We start from the raw sequence: 14,780 nt of genomic DNA, 5'->3' as shown, positions 1-14,780 counted from the left end.
TTCCAGTTGAGCTATTTCAAATCCTGAAAGATGATGCTGTGAAAGTGCTGCACTCAATATGCCAGCAAATTTGGAAAACTCAGCAGTGGCCACAGGACTGGAAAAGGTCAGTTTTCATTCTAATTCCAAAGAAAGGCAATGCCAAAGAATGCTCAAACTACCACACAATTGCACTCATCTCACACGCTAGTAAAGTAATGCTCAAAATTATCAAAGCCAGGCTTCAGCAATACGTGAACCGTGAACTTCCGGATGTTCAAGCTGGTTTTAGAAAAGGCAGAGGAACCAGAGATCAAATTGCCAACAACTGCTGGATCACGGAAAAGCAAGAGAGTTCCAGAAAAACATCTACTTCTGCTTTAGTGACTATGCCAAAGCCTTTGACTGTGTGGATCACAATAAACTGTGGGAAATTCTGAAAGAGATGGGAATACTAGACCACCTGACCTGCCTCTTGAGAAATCTGTATGCAGGTCAGGAAGCAACAGTTAGAACTGGACATGGAACAACAGACTGGTTCCAAATAGGAAAAGGAGTACGTCAAGACTGTATATTATCACCCTGCTTATTTAACTTATATGCAGAGTACATCATGAGAAACACTGGGCTGGAAGAAACACAAGCTGGAATCAAGATTGCCAGGAGAAATATCAATAACCTCAGATATGCAGATGACACCACCCTTATGGCAGAAAGTGAAGAAGAACTAAAGAGCCTCTTGATGAAAGTGAAAGAGGAGAGTGAAAAAGTTGGCTTAAAGCTCAACATTCAGAAAATGAAAATCATGGCATCCGGTCCCATCACTTCATGGGAAATAGATGGGGAAACAGTGGAAATAGTGTCAGACTTTATTATTTTGGGCTCCAAAATCACTGCAGATGGTGACTGCAGCCATGAAATTAAAAGACGCTTACTCCTTGGAAGGAAAGTTATGACCAACCTAGATAGCATATTCAAAAGCAGAGACATTACTTTGCCAACAAAGGTTCGTCTAGTCAAGGCTATGGTTTTTCCTGTGGTCGTGTATGGATGTGAGAATTGGACTGTGAAGAAGGCTGAGCACCGAAGAATTGATGCTTTTGAACTGTGGTGTTGGAGAAGACTCTTGAGAGTCCCTTGGACTGCAAGGAGATTCAACCAGTCCATTCTGAAGAAGATCAGCCCTGGGATTTCTTTGGAGCGAATGATGCTGAAGCTGAAACTCCAGTACTTTGGCCACCTCATGTGAAGAGTTGACTCATTGGAAAAGACCCTGATGCTTGGAGGGATTGGGGGCAGGAGGAGAAGGGGATGACAGAAGATGAGATGGCTGGATGGCGTCACTGACTCGATGGACATGAGTCTGGGTGAACTCCGGGAGTTGGTGATGGACAGGGAGGCCTGGTATGCTGCCATTCATGGGGTCGTGAAGAGTTGGACACGACTGAGCGACTGAACTGAACTGAACTGAATGAACATATCTTCAGTGAAATGGAATGGGATGAATAGAAGGCAGAGACGTATTGTTTTTTCTGTTTCAGATCTATTTTGTGTTCTGGTTCCTGCTGTTATTTCTTGAAGTGGGTGGCAGTCAGAAAAAGCTTGACAGTTAATGTAACCTAGAGGAATCCTGTTCCATACTCTATTCATTTTGACGTTATGGGACATAGATATGTTCTGTAACCTTAGAGAGGTCCTATTGGGTCACACTTCCCTGTTCTGTAACACCCACAGGGCCTGAAATCCTAGTGAGCACCTGAAGAGATTTATAAAGATTAACTAACTCCATAGGTAGAATGTTTGAGCTTTTCAGAGAAATGAATTTTGAATATACTAATGAAGAACTCGTTAAAAGAGGCAAATGATAGTGATTAATAGTAGTAATTATATAATAACTATTAACATGCAATGCCACTCTGTGGCAGGCACTTCTCTAAGAGCTTTAAGTTCTCAGCAACAGCCCTATGAGAGAGATACTCATAGAGCAATTATCTAAAGTAAAATTTCATTTAAAAATGTAAGGATAACACTGTGTTGGTGAGGATGTGGGGAAACAAGTCAGGTAAGTAAACTGGCCCCACCTTTTCAGAAGTCTTTTTGGCAATACACAATCCAACTTTTACATCCTTTGACCCTTCAGTTCTAGTTCTAAGAGTATAACTTACAGTTATACCTGATTACAAAGGATATTAGTATAAGAATATTCATTGTCACACTGTTTGCAGTAGATAAACATCTATATACACCTATGGGAATGGCTGAAATAAAAACACCTAACAATGATAATACCAAATGCTAATGAGTTTGCATATACTGCTGGTAGAAGAACAAAGTGGTATAGTGACTTTGGAACTCAGTTTGGTAGCTACTTATTAGGTCAAACATGCACTTACCATATAGCCCAGTAGTCCCACTCCTAGATGCTTACTCAAAAGATAAAAATGTCATAAGCTGGAATCAAGATTGCTGGAAGAAATAACAACCTCAGATGTGCAAATGATACTGACCAAATGGCAGAAAGCAAAAAGAAATTAAACAACCTTTTGATGAAGGTGAAAGAGAAGAGTGAAAAAACTGGCTAAAAGCTCAACATTCAGAAAACTAAGTTCATGGCATCCAGTCCCACCACTTCATGGCAAATATGGGGAAAAAATAGAAACAGTGTCGGGCTCAAAATCACTGCAGTTGGTGACTGTAGCCATGAAATTAAAAGACACTTGCTCCTTGGGAGAAAAGCTATGACAAACCTAGACAGAGTTTTAAAAAGCAGAGACATCACTTTGCTGACAAAGGTCTGTATAGTCAAAACTATGGTTTTTCCAGTAATCATATATAGATGTGAGAGTTGGACCACCAAGAAGGCTGAGCGCCAAAAATTGAGCCTTTTGAACCGTGGTGCTGGAAAAGACTCTTGAGAGTCCCTTGGACAACAGGGAGATCCAACCAGTCAATCCTCAAGGAAATCAACCCTGAATATTCATTGGAAGGACTCATGCTGAAGCTAAAGCTCCAGTAGTTTGACCACCAGATGTGAAGACCCAACTCATTGAAAATCACCCTGATGTTGGGAAAGATTGAGGGCAGGAGGAGAAGGGGGCAACAGAGGATGATATGGTTGGATGGCATCACTGACTCAATGGACATGAGTTTGAGCAAACTCCAGGAGATATTGAATGACAGGGAAGCCTGGTGTGCTGCAGTCCACGGAGCAGCAAAAAGACATGATTTATTGACTGAACAACAACAGTTGTTTACTCAAGAGAAATAAAAACTGATGTCCACACAAAACCCAGTATGCAATAATAGCAGATTTATTCACAAGTGCCCCAACTACAAATGACTCAATGTCTTCCAACTTGTGGTGGATATAAACTAACTGTGGTATATCTGTACCATGGAATATAACTCAGAAATAAAAACAAACCAAACATTGATATACACAACAATATGGATGAATCTCAAATGCATTGTGCCTAGTGAGAACAACAGGCTCAAAGGCTGCATCCTGTATGATTTCATTTGGATGACATTTTGGAAAAGCAACAGAAAGCAAATCAGTGGTTTCCAGGGTCTGGGGATGATTGAAGGAGATGATTATGTATAAAAATGCACTAGGGAGACTTTTGGAGTAATGGAACTGTTCTACATCTTGATTGTGACTACAAGATTGTATATAGTTTGGTAGAAACCAACACAATCCTGTAAAGCAATTATCCTTCAATTAAAAATAAAATTTTGATTGTATATGTTTATCAAAATAGAGCTGTACCCTACTGCCTTGGAGGTACACTAGACCTCCAATCAAACTGACTTTTAAAAAATTACTAGAAATAACTATATCATCAGAAAGGGGAATCAGTTCAGTCCAGTCACTCAGTCGTGTTCGACTCTGCGACACCATGGACTGCAGCACGCCAGGCCTTCCTGGCCATCACCAACTCCTGGAGTTTACCTAAACTCATGTCCATTGAGTCAGTGATATCATCCATCTCATACTCTGTCATCTCCTTCCCCTCTCTCCTTCAATCTTTCCTATCATCAGGGTCTTTTCTAACGAGTCACTTCTTTGCATCAGGGAAGTATTGGAATTTCAGCTTCAGCTTCAGTCCTTCAAATGAATATTCAGGACTGATTTTCCTTTAGGATGGACTGGTTGGATCTCCTTGCAGTCCAAGGGACTCTCAAGAGTCTTCTCCAACACCACAGTTCAAAAGCATCAATTCTTAAGCACTCAGCTTTCTTTATAGTCCAACTCTCTCATCCATACATAACAACTGGAAAAACCATAACTTTGACTAGATGGATCTTTGTTGGCAAAGTAATGTCTCTGCTTTTTAATATGCTGTCTAGGCTGGTCATAGCTTTTCATCCAAGGAGTAAGTATCTTTTAATAAGGCTGCAGTCATCATCTGCAGTGATTTTGGAGCCGCAAAAAATAAAGTCTATAACCATTTCCACTGTTTCCCCATCTATTTGGCAGGAGGTGATTGGACCAGATGCCATGATCTTAGTTTTCTGAATGTTGAGTTTTAAGCCAACTTTTTCACTCACCTCTTTCAATTTCATCAAGAGGGTCTTTAAATCTTTGCTTTCTGCCATAAGGGTGGTGTCATCTGCATATCTGAGGTTATTGATATTTCTCCCAGCAATCTTGATTCCAGCTTGTGCTTCTTCCAGCCCAACATTTCTCATGATGTACTCTGCATATAAGTTAAATAAGCAAGGTGATAATATACAGCCTTGACATACTCATTTCCCTAATTGGAACCAGTCTGTTGTTCCATGTCCAGTTCTAACTGTTGCTTCCTGACCTGCATACAAATTTCTCAAGAGGCAGATCAGGTGGTCTGGTATTCCCATCTCCTGAAGAATTTTCCACAGTTTGTTGTGATCCACACAGTCAAAGGCTTTGGCATAGTCAATAAAGCAGAAATAGATGTTTTTCCGGAACTCTCTTGCTTTTTCCATGATCCAACGGATGTTGGCAATTTGATCTCTGGTTCCTCTGCCTTTTCTAAATCCAGCTTGAACATCTGGAAGTTCACGGTTCACATACTGTTGAAGCCTGGCTTGGAGAATTTTGAGCATTACTTTACTAGCGTGTGAGATGAGTGCAATTGTGCGGTAGTTTGAGCATTCTTTGGCATTGCCTTTCTTTGGGATTGGAATGAAAACTGACCTCTTCCAGTCCTGTGACCACTGCTGTGTTTTCCAAATTTGGCCTTAGAATACAGAATGAAGCAGGGCAAAGGCTAATAGAGTTTTGCCAAGAAAATGCACTGGTCATAGCAGACACCCTCTTCCAACACAAGAGAAGACTCTACACGTGGACATCACCAGAAAGTCAATACTGAAATCAGATTTTATATTCTTTGCAGCCAAAAATGGAGAAGCTCTATACAGTCAGCAAAAACAAGACCGGGAGCTGACTATGGCTCAGATCATGAACTACTGATTGCCAAATTCAGACTTAAATTGAAGAAAGTAAGGAAAACCACTAGACCATTCAGGTATGACTTAAATCAAATCCTTTATGATTATATAGTGGAAGTGAGAAATAGATTCAAAGGATTAGATCTGATAGAGTGTCTGATGAAATATGGACGGAAGTTCATGACATTGTACAGGAGTCAGGGATCAAGGCCATCCCCAAGAAAAAGAAATGTAAAAAAGCAGAATGGCTGTCTGAGGAGGCCTTACCCATAGCTGTGAAAAGAAGAGAAGCAAAAAGCAAAGGAGAAAAGGAAAGATATAAGCATCTGAATGTAGAGTTCCAAAGAATAGCAAGGAGAGATAAGAAAGCCTTCCTCAGTGATCAATGCAAAGAAATAGAGGAAAACAACAGAATGGGAAAGACTAGAGATTGGACTAGAGTCAATAAAATTTGTGATGCCAAGAGAACATTTCATGCAAAGATGGGCAGAATAAAGGACAGAAATAGTATGGACCTAACAGAAGCAGAATTAAGAAGAGGTGGCAAGAACACACAGAAGAACTATACAAAAAAGATCTTCATGACCCAGATAATCACGATGGTTTGATCACTCACCTAGAGCCAGACATCATGGAATGTGAAGTCAAGTTGGCCTTAGGAAGAATCACTATAGACAAAGCTAGTGGAGGTGATGGAATTCCAGTTGAGCTATTTCAAATCCTGAAAGATGATGCTGTGAAAGTACTGCACTCAATATGCCAGCAAATTTGGAAAACTCAGCAGTGGCCACAGGACTGGAAGAGGTCAGTTTTCATTCCAATTCCAAAGAAAGTAAGAGGAATGGTTAAGTAAATTAAGGTAAATGGAATACCAAGCAGTCATTTCAAAGAGGGAGCTCTAAACACATGTATGTAATTATCAGTAAGATGCAGAGATAGAAATTTTTAAGAGCATGGTCCAGGAGATAGTGAGTAGTAAATCACCACTGATTTAAAGAAAGGTATCCTGTTTCATCCTGTGCACATAGAAACTGAGGTTTGGATGGTTTATGTAGCTTTCAGGTAGACGGCAGCATCAGAACGACCTCCCGTCTACCAAGCCCTGCTTAGTTATTTTCAGTTATCCTGAATAAGAGGTGCCTCCTCCCTGCCACCCCCTTGCCCCTCCCCCCTTACCATTGGACCTTTGCTTATGGCCTTCCCTTGGCCCGAAAACTTCCTCCTTTTCTCTCTCCTCTCTCTCTAGTTGATTTCTACTCATTGTCCAGATCTCAGTTTAAATCTCTTTTCTTCCTAAATATTCACTAGACTAGGTTTCTCTTCTCAAATCTATTTTTTGGGGTGGGAGGGGCTGAGAAAAGGGAGGGATATAGAGAGAAGGCTTCCACGTAGAGATGGAGGCTTAAGGTCATGCCGCCTTTTTTTTTTTAATTTTTTATTTATTTACTTATGTTTTATTTTTGGTTGCTCTGGGTCTTCACTGCTGCTGCAGTGGCTTCTCTCATTGTGGAGCACAGACTCTAGAGCACAGGCTCAATCGTTGTGGCCCACGGCTTAGTTGCTCCAGGGCATGTGGGATCTTCCCGGACCAGGGATTGAATCGGTGTCACCTGCACTGGCAGGCGGATTCTTAACCACTGGACCACCAGGGAAGTCCATGTCCCCTTCTTGAGGGCAGACCACTTCTAGTGCCTGGTTCTTGCTGGAGTATAAAGGTCCAGCCTCTGCAGCCCAACTTGGGACAATTCTGTGGAATCCCGTCAACTTCACAGCTTCCTGAGTGGTAGGCTGAGGACTTTCAGGAGCCCAACTTCCCCCTCCCCCTCCCCATCTTCCTCTCTAGGTGTTGATCCCAAGTGCCCTCCCTAATCAACTTCGTAGTATACTGGCTCTCAGAGAAACTGCCACTAAATCCCAGAGAACAGTGATAGATCGGAATGCCCGTGGTCCCCTACCTTCCCACATTCTCTGATGACTCCTCACTCAGCAACTCCGGAGTTTAGGGCATTCCCTGCATTGCAGCTGGAGAGCGGTAGGTGACACTCATCCTCAGAACTCCCCAGAATTCCCCCACCTGCACCATCACTGTGGCAGTTCCACCTACACAGCCTGGACTGAGACTCTTTGTTCCACATCTGGTGCCCACGCTGGACTGCTTTGCAGGACAGAAACCTTGCCTACCTTGCTCCTAGCTGGTAGAATAATGTTTGTAGAATGGCTGAATGAATGAAGTCCTGCAAGACTGCTCATTTTACAAATGAAACAGTTTCAGAGAAGTAACTGATCCAGAGAAACTGACTATGAGTGGTGGAGACTGAATGCAGCCCAGCCCACCTCTTCCAGAGGGACTGAAGTGAAGTGAAGTCGCTCAGTCGTGTCCAAGTCTTTGCGACCCCATGTGCGGCAGCCTACCAGGCTCCTCTGTCCATGGGATTTTCCAGGCAAGAGTGCTGGAGTGGGGTGCCATTGCCTTCTCCAGGGGATCTTCCCAACCCAGAGATTGAACATTTGAGCACGAGCCTCACTTGGCTCACTGAACTCCAGGGTTTCGGTTTGTTGGCCCTACTGTGCTTCAAGCACACAAACATTGTTGGGCAACACTTGGACTTTGCATCAGACTGAATGGTCAAGTCTTGGTCCAACTCTCTGACCCAGGCAGGTCACTTTGCCCCTGAAGCCTTGGTTTCCTCATCTCTTTCAATTAGGATAACAATAGTACTTACCTCCTGGGATAATGTGAGGATTCAATTATATGATACACAGAAAATGTCTCAACGGTCTAGAAGAGTTGAATATTTGAAAAGTAACAGCCATTTCTATTTTTAACACTGTGCCTGATGCAGAAATATTGCAGATAAAGACTGTAGCTGTTTTACTCCTTTATAAGTCAGAAAAGAATTTGAATCCCCTTGAATGCAGGTCTCCTGCATTGCAGACTGACGCTTTACTGTCTGAGCCACCAGGGAAGCCACCAGAGGGACTAAGAACATGGAAACTATGGAGACCTGATTTCTCACTGTGGCATATACATAGTCCTCACATTGGAACTTTGCCATGTATGAGATTTTAAAATGGAATTTGGGGGGGTATGAGATGAGGCAGTGGCAAATAACATCAGTCCTTTAGAGGAAGTAAAACAGACCTGCCAGGTAAAATGACATTCTCATGCCACTGTCAACAGGACATTTTTGGAGGAATGAGTGATAAATTACCCAACGCTTTGGTTACCAAAAGGATTTAGGATTAAGGAATTCTTGAGGTAACTCTTGCGGTCATGTCCTGTCAGAGGATCTCAGCTGGATCAAAGTTGCAGGTTGAGTTCCAAAGATTAAGTGTCAGGACTTCCCCGGGTGGTCCAGTGGCTAAGATGTCAAGCTCCCAATACAAGGGGCCTAGGTTCAATCCCTGATCAGGGAACTAAATCCCACATGCCACAACTAAGACCCCACATGCCACAACAAAGATCAAAGATACCGCATGATGCAACTAAGACCCAGCATAGTCAAATAAATAAAAATAAATATTAAAAAAGAAGAGATTAGTGCCCCAAACCAAGGTTTAGTTACCTCCCTCCTGGTAGGGTGCCTTTTCTTAGGAAATGCAGGAAAGGCTGTCTAGAGAACAGGGCTGAGGTGGGGAGCACAGATGGAATTTTACAAATTGGAGGCAGCTACTTTATAGAAACACAGACAAGTCAAGGCAACTTTTGAAAATATGACTTGCCTGCACATAAGCCATTCACAGCCCCAAAGACTATGGCATCTGAACCTAAGCTGCTGAGTCAAAGGGATGGGTCTGAATTCCAGGGGATTCAAATTCTTTTCTGACTTATAAAGGAGTAAAACAGCTACAGTCTTTATCTGCAATATTTCTGCATCAGGCACAGTGTTAAAAATAGAAATGGCTGTTACTTTTCAAATATTCAACTCTTCTAGACCGTTGAGACATTTTCTGTGTATCATATAATTGAATCCTCACATTATCCCAGGAGGTAAGTACTATTGTTATCCTAATTGAAAGAGATGAGGAAACCAAGGCTTCAGGGGCAAAGTGACCTGCCTGGGTCAGAGAGTTGGACCAAGACTTGACCATTCAGTCTGATGCAAAGTCCAAGTGTTGCCCAACAATGTTTGTGTGCTTGAAGCACAGTAGGGCCAACAAACCGAAACCCTGGAGTTCAGTGAGCCAAGTGAGGCTCATGCTCAAAAACCTTGAATTCATCAATGGTTTGGGGGAGAAGTTTTATAGGTGAAATTTGGGGTGAGGGCTGAAGGATGTACGACTTTCTTCTGATTGGTTGCTGGTGAGGTAACAGGGCAGTGCTCCAGGAATCTTGTGTCTGTCCTTGAATTACCATCCTCCACCTGTGTGGGGGCCATAGTTCTGCAGAACTCATAGATATTGTTACATATATTCCTTGAGGAGGAGCCAGAACCCTGCCCCAAGGCTGAACTAATATTTCTTGGCTGTTCCTCCTGTGTTTCTATATTCCCTCCCTTCCCAGATTAGCAACTGTTTGAAAAGATCTAAGTAATGACCAAAGCAGGCTGTTTATAGACCCTTTAAAACAAAGAAACAAGTTAAGGTTACACACTTTCAAGCTTTTTGTTAATATTTGTGGAGAAGATTTTTAAGATTTGTATTTGTTCTTGACAAGTACAGGCTTCCCTAGTGATCACTTGGTAAAGAATCTGCTTGGGATGCAGGAGACCCAGGTTCAATCCCTGAGGGTGGTGGGGGTAGGCAAGATTTCCTGGAGAAGAGAATGGCAACCCACTCCAGTATTCTTGCCTGGAGAATCTCGGAGAGGAGCTTGGTGGGTTACTACTGCCCATGGAGTTGCAAAGAATTGGCACAGGAGATGACTTTGACAAGTACATTGACCCTCAAACAACACAGGTTTGAAATGCACAGGTCCATGTCCTGGATAGGACCACACGATCTGTGGTTGGCTGAACCCGTGGATGGGAAACTGCAGATGCCGAGGGATGAGTGTAAAGTTATATATGGATTTTCAGTTTCATGGAGGGTTGGTGCTCCTAATCCCCACATTGTTCAAGGGTCAACTGTAATCTTAAGGAGGCTGTGATCTAGAATTTGGGCAAGAGAGCCCTTTCAGCAGTTTATTTTTAAAAGACCTCAAAAATAAAGTAGGGACTTCCCTGGCAGTTCAGTGGTTAGGTCTTGGCACTTTCACTACCTGGATTCAGTCCTGGTTGAGGAACTAAGATCCAACAGGCTGGGCAGCACACCATAAATAAACGAAAATAGATGCTGTCTTCAGTTGACTTCCCTGGTAGCTCAGTTGGTAAAGAATCTGCCTGCAATGCAGGAGACCCCGGTTGGATTTCTGGGTTGGGAAGATCCACTGGAGAAGGGATAGGCTACCCACTCCAGTATTCTTGGGCTTCCCTGGTGGCTCAGATGGTAAAGAATCTGCCTGCAATGCGGGCAACCTGGGTTCGATCCCTGGGTTGGGAAGGTCCGCTGGAGAAGGGAAAGGCTACCTACTCCAGTATTCTGACCTGGAGAATTCCATATACTACAGTCCATGGGGTTGCAAAGACTCAGACACAACTGAGTGACTTTCACTCACTCAGTCTCAAGCAAGTGTGGGCATGGTTTTAGATACCACCTGGGTATTTATATTTTGAAGACACAGTTCAGTTTACATCTTCAAGGGATATAGAGACAATGCAAGTTTTCTCCTAGGAATTTTGGAGTGTAATTGTCTATAATCAGAAGTCTAGAGTAATTATTATTAATGTTTATAAGTGTACAATTAACCTCAGGCCAATTCACTTTAGAGGAGACAGCCTCTAATATCATATCTATCTAATCTCCACTGTCAGCCTTCAGCTGAGCTATTTCCTGGTCATTTGCAGGACGGCCTGGGAAAAGTTCTGGTCATCTGTTTCCTTTATGAAAGGAGAAGTGGGTTTCAACCAGGGGTCCATAGATCCAAAAGTTCTTCTAGAGGATCAGGGACAGGCTGTTGGGGATAAGAAGTGTGTAAGAGGAGGGGACAGGGGATTTAGGTCAGGTTTGGTTTTTAATTTGTCCTAAATTTAATTTCTGTTCTATCACCTTATTAAGAGAGTCCCAAAGGCTGGCCATTATATTTCTTTGTATCCATTTTTTAGTTTTTCCCTCCATGGGTACCAATGAAACCATTGTTTTAAGAGGAGAAAATTTTCAATTTAGAGGTTTTTGCTATTCAAAAGATTCATTGTCTGGTGAGTAAGCTTTTCTTAATAGCAAGTCAACCCAATAAGCCTTTTATGGCTTCACGGTGCATGCAAAAAGAGTGCAAAAGATAGAGGTTTCACAAGACCCAGGAAGTTCATTCCCAAAGAGAATGTGAGAAAGCAAACCAAAAGCTCAGCCAGGCAAGGGGACATCTCTCTCCATCACCCCGTTGTACTGGCTCTTGACAATACTCTTACAAACACATCCCTAGTACCCTTGCAACTCTGATTTCCCACCTAGGACAGCACTGCAGGGTTCTGGTTATCTACATAGTCTCTGTTAAAATGCAGTCCTGGGTGTAAATGCCAGATAGTTACATGGCCTTGGGCAAATTGCTTTACTTCTCTGAACCTTAATTTTTTCATCCCTAAAAAGGAAACGAATAATATACCCCCTTCCTGGGATGTTGGCTACAAATTAGCTAATGCATGATAAGCACTCAGCACAGTTTTTTAGAAAACTGTCTTTATTCTTTAGTAATTGGAAAAAAATCAACTAATACAGAAAAAATGTTTAATCAGCTGGAGAGGCGAAAGACACCGGGTGACCCCCAAGAGAACTGGAGGCTCCTCTGGGAGGAAACCTGGGACGGGTGAGAAGGAGCATTGTGGACCAGAACAAGCCCCCACCACCCACGTGAGACAGGTTATGCCACCTTCGAAGATGCTGAAGTGCCTCAGGTATGAAACCAAATTCCAGTTCTCTTAGCCTGGCCCTGGGGAGGAGATACTGGGCTGTGTGGGGAGGAATGTGGATGATGTGGCCATCTTTTACTAGAGGAACTAATTTTATTTTCAAATATACTTTCTTACAAACAAACACAAGCAAACCAAGACACTTTCAACAGGAATGACAAATATCAGTACCAATTATACCAGAAAAAAAAAAACCAACAGTCTACATCTGGTCTTGGGTAGTTTTATTTATTTGGAGTAACCTACATTCAGTGGCAAAGCGACTGATCTGATCTGAATCACACAGTAACTATAACTACCATGAAACCGTAGAGTTGTAACTTTCCATAACTGCATGGACTTGGGCCTTTCTGGCTGAGTACATCTTCAAAAAGCAGGATTCCCACCTCAGAGCTAGGCCAATGAAATCTGTAAAGGAGTAAACCTCTGAAATGGTGACTCAGAATACCTTACAGCTGACAGATGACAAGCAGGTCATGTTAGTTATAAAGTAGTTGTCACTATTTTATAGTTATATACATTTATATTTATTATATATATAGTAATGGCACCCCACTCCAGTACTCTTGCCTGGAAAATCCCATGGACGGAGGAGCCTGGTAGGCTGTGGTCCATGGGGTGGCTAAGAGTTGGACACAACTGAATGACTTCACTTTCACTTTTCACTTTCATGCATTGGAGAAGGAAATGGCAACCCACTCCAGTGTTCTTGCCTGGAGAATCCCAGGGATGGGGAAGCCTGGTGGGCTGCCGTCTATGGGGTCGCACAGAGTCGGACACGACTGAAGCGACTTAGCAGCAGCAGTAGCAGTAGTTATATATATATTATATATATATTTTCCAGTAGTCATGTATGGATGTGAGAGTTGGACTATAAAGAAAGCTGAGTACTAAAGAATTGATGCTTTTAAACTGTGGTATGGGAGAAGACTCTTGAGAGTCCCTTGGACTGCAAGGAGATCAAACCAGTCCATCCTAAAGGAAGTCAGTCCTGAATATTCATTGGAAGGACTGATGTTGAAGCTGAAATTTCAGTCCTTTGGCCATCTGATGCAAAGAACTGACTCATTGGAAAAGACCCTAATGCTGGGAAAGATTGAAGGCAGGAGGAGAAGGGGACGACAGAGGATGAGATGGTTGGATGGCATCACCGACTCGATGGACATGAGTTTGAGCAAGCTTCAGGAGTTGGTGATAGACACGGAAGCCTGGTGTGCTGCAGTTTGTGTGGCTGCAAAAGGTCAGACTCGACTGGGTGACTGAACTGAACTGAACTGATAGTTATAACTGGAATCAGTGCCTGGTGTGTCTGATGGGTAGAGAAGGAAGTGGCAACCCACTCCAGTATTCTTGCCTGGAGAATCCCATGGACAGAGGAGCCTGGTGGACTATAGTCTGTGGGGTCGGTGTCAGATGGGAGAGTAGAGGGACCCTGGCAGGCCAGGTGGTTTGGATAAGCATGGTTGACTTCTAAACACTGATGGCAAGATGACTTCTGATATGTAATCTTAGGTTAATTTTACAGGTAAATGAAAAAGGCCAGCAATCATCCACTAAGATTAATAAACAGCACTAAAAAATTTACTGCATGAGGACTGTGCTCTGCAGCAGTTTCCCAAGACAAAGAACCCAGATGTTTTCTTTCTTTTTTTGTTTTTGAAAATACCCACAGCATATGGAATCCAGCTCCTCTACCAGAAATTGAATTGGTGCCCCTTGCATTGGAAGCACGGATTGTCAACCACTGGACCTCCAGGGAATGCCCAGATTTTTTCTTCTTTTCTCTGGCTTGCAGAGCTGCTCTCACGTCCATTTCAGAAACCTTCCTCCCTCCATCTTTGCTCTTCGCTGCATACCCCCTGTATCTCAAAGCACCAATCCTGTTTCCCATGCCTTTGTCTTGCTCTAGTTTTCCCGACTCTTGCTGTATCTTGGTTGGCTCCCACTTACTGCACTCATCTTTCCAGAGATCCTTCTTCTCGCAAGCAGGATAATGGGTCCATTGTAACAGAAATGCTTGGCTTCTGGAGTGCATTTTTCTGAGATGTTTTTCTGATGAATATCTGATGTTTGCTGATAAATGTCTTTTTATCAGGGCTACCAACAGAGAGACATATCAGTACAACATCAGCATCCAGGTAGGAGAGGGGCTTCAGGTGACCACTTTCCTCCTGCCCACCTGGGTCCCATAAAGCCAAGTCTACCTGCTTTCTACTCAGCTTGATGTCTGCCACATGGTTCTCAAATACCATGAGTGCACATGCTTCTGGGAACTGGTCCCTGCTAAACACAGAGCCAGGGCACACTGGCCAATGGGGAAGACAGCAATTAATCAAATATTTAATTACAAACTGAATAGGTACTATAACAACAGCAGCAACAACAAAATGAAACAGAGACAACAGGGGCCACGCCCTGGACTGG

The 14,780-nt window shown here is 42.9% G+C and overlaps 1 pseudogene; it reads right to left on the bottom strand.

Annotated features, from left to right (window-relative positions):
- Positions 1-14,121: 14,121 nt before the first annotated feature.
- Positions 14,122-14,780, bottom strand: part of LOC113883385 — a 39,439-nt pseudogene continuing 38,780 nt past the window's right edge.

The sequence above is a fragment of the Bos indicus x Bos taurus genome, chromosome 25, assembly GCF_003369695.1.
Source record: "Bos indicus x Bos taurus breed Angus x Brahman F1 hybrid chromosome 25, Bos_hybrid_MaternalHap_v2.0, whole genome shotgun sequence".
NCBI lineage: Eukaryota > Metazoa > Chordata > Mammalia > Artiodactyla > Bovidae > Bos > Bos indicus x Bos taurus.
The sequence above is the reverse complement of the archived record's forward strand: the minus strand, read 5'-3'. Positions and strand labels throughout refer to the sequence as shown.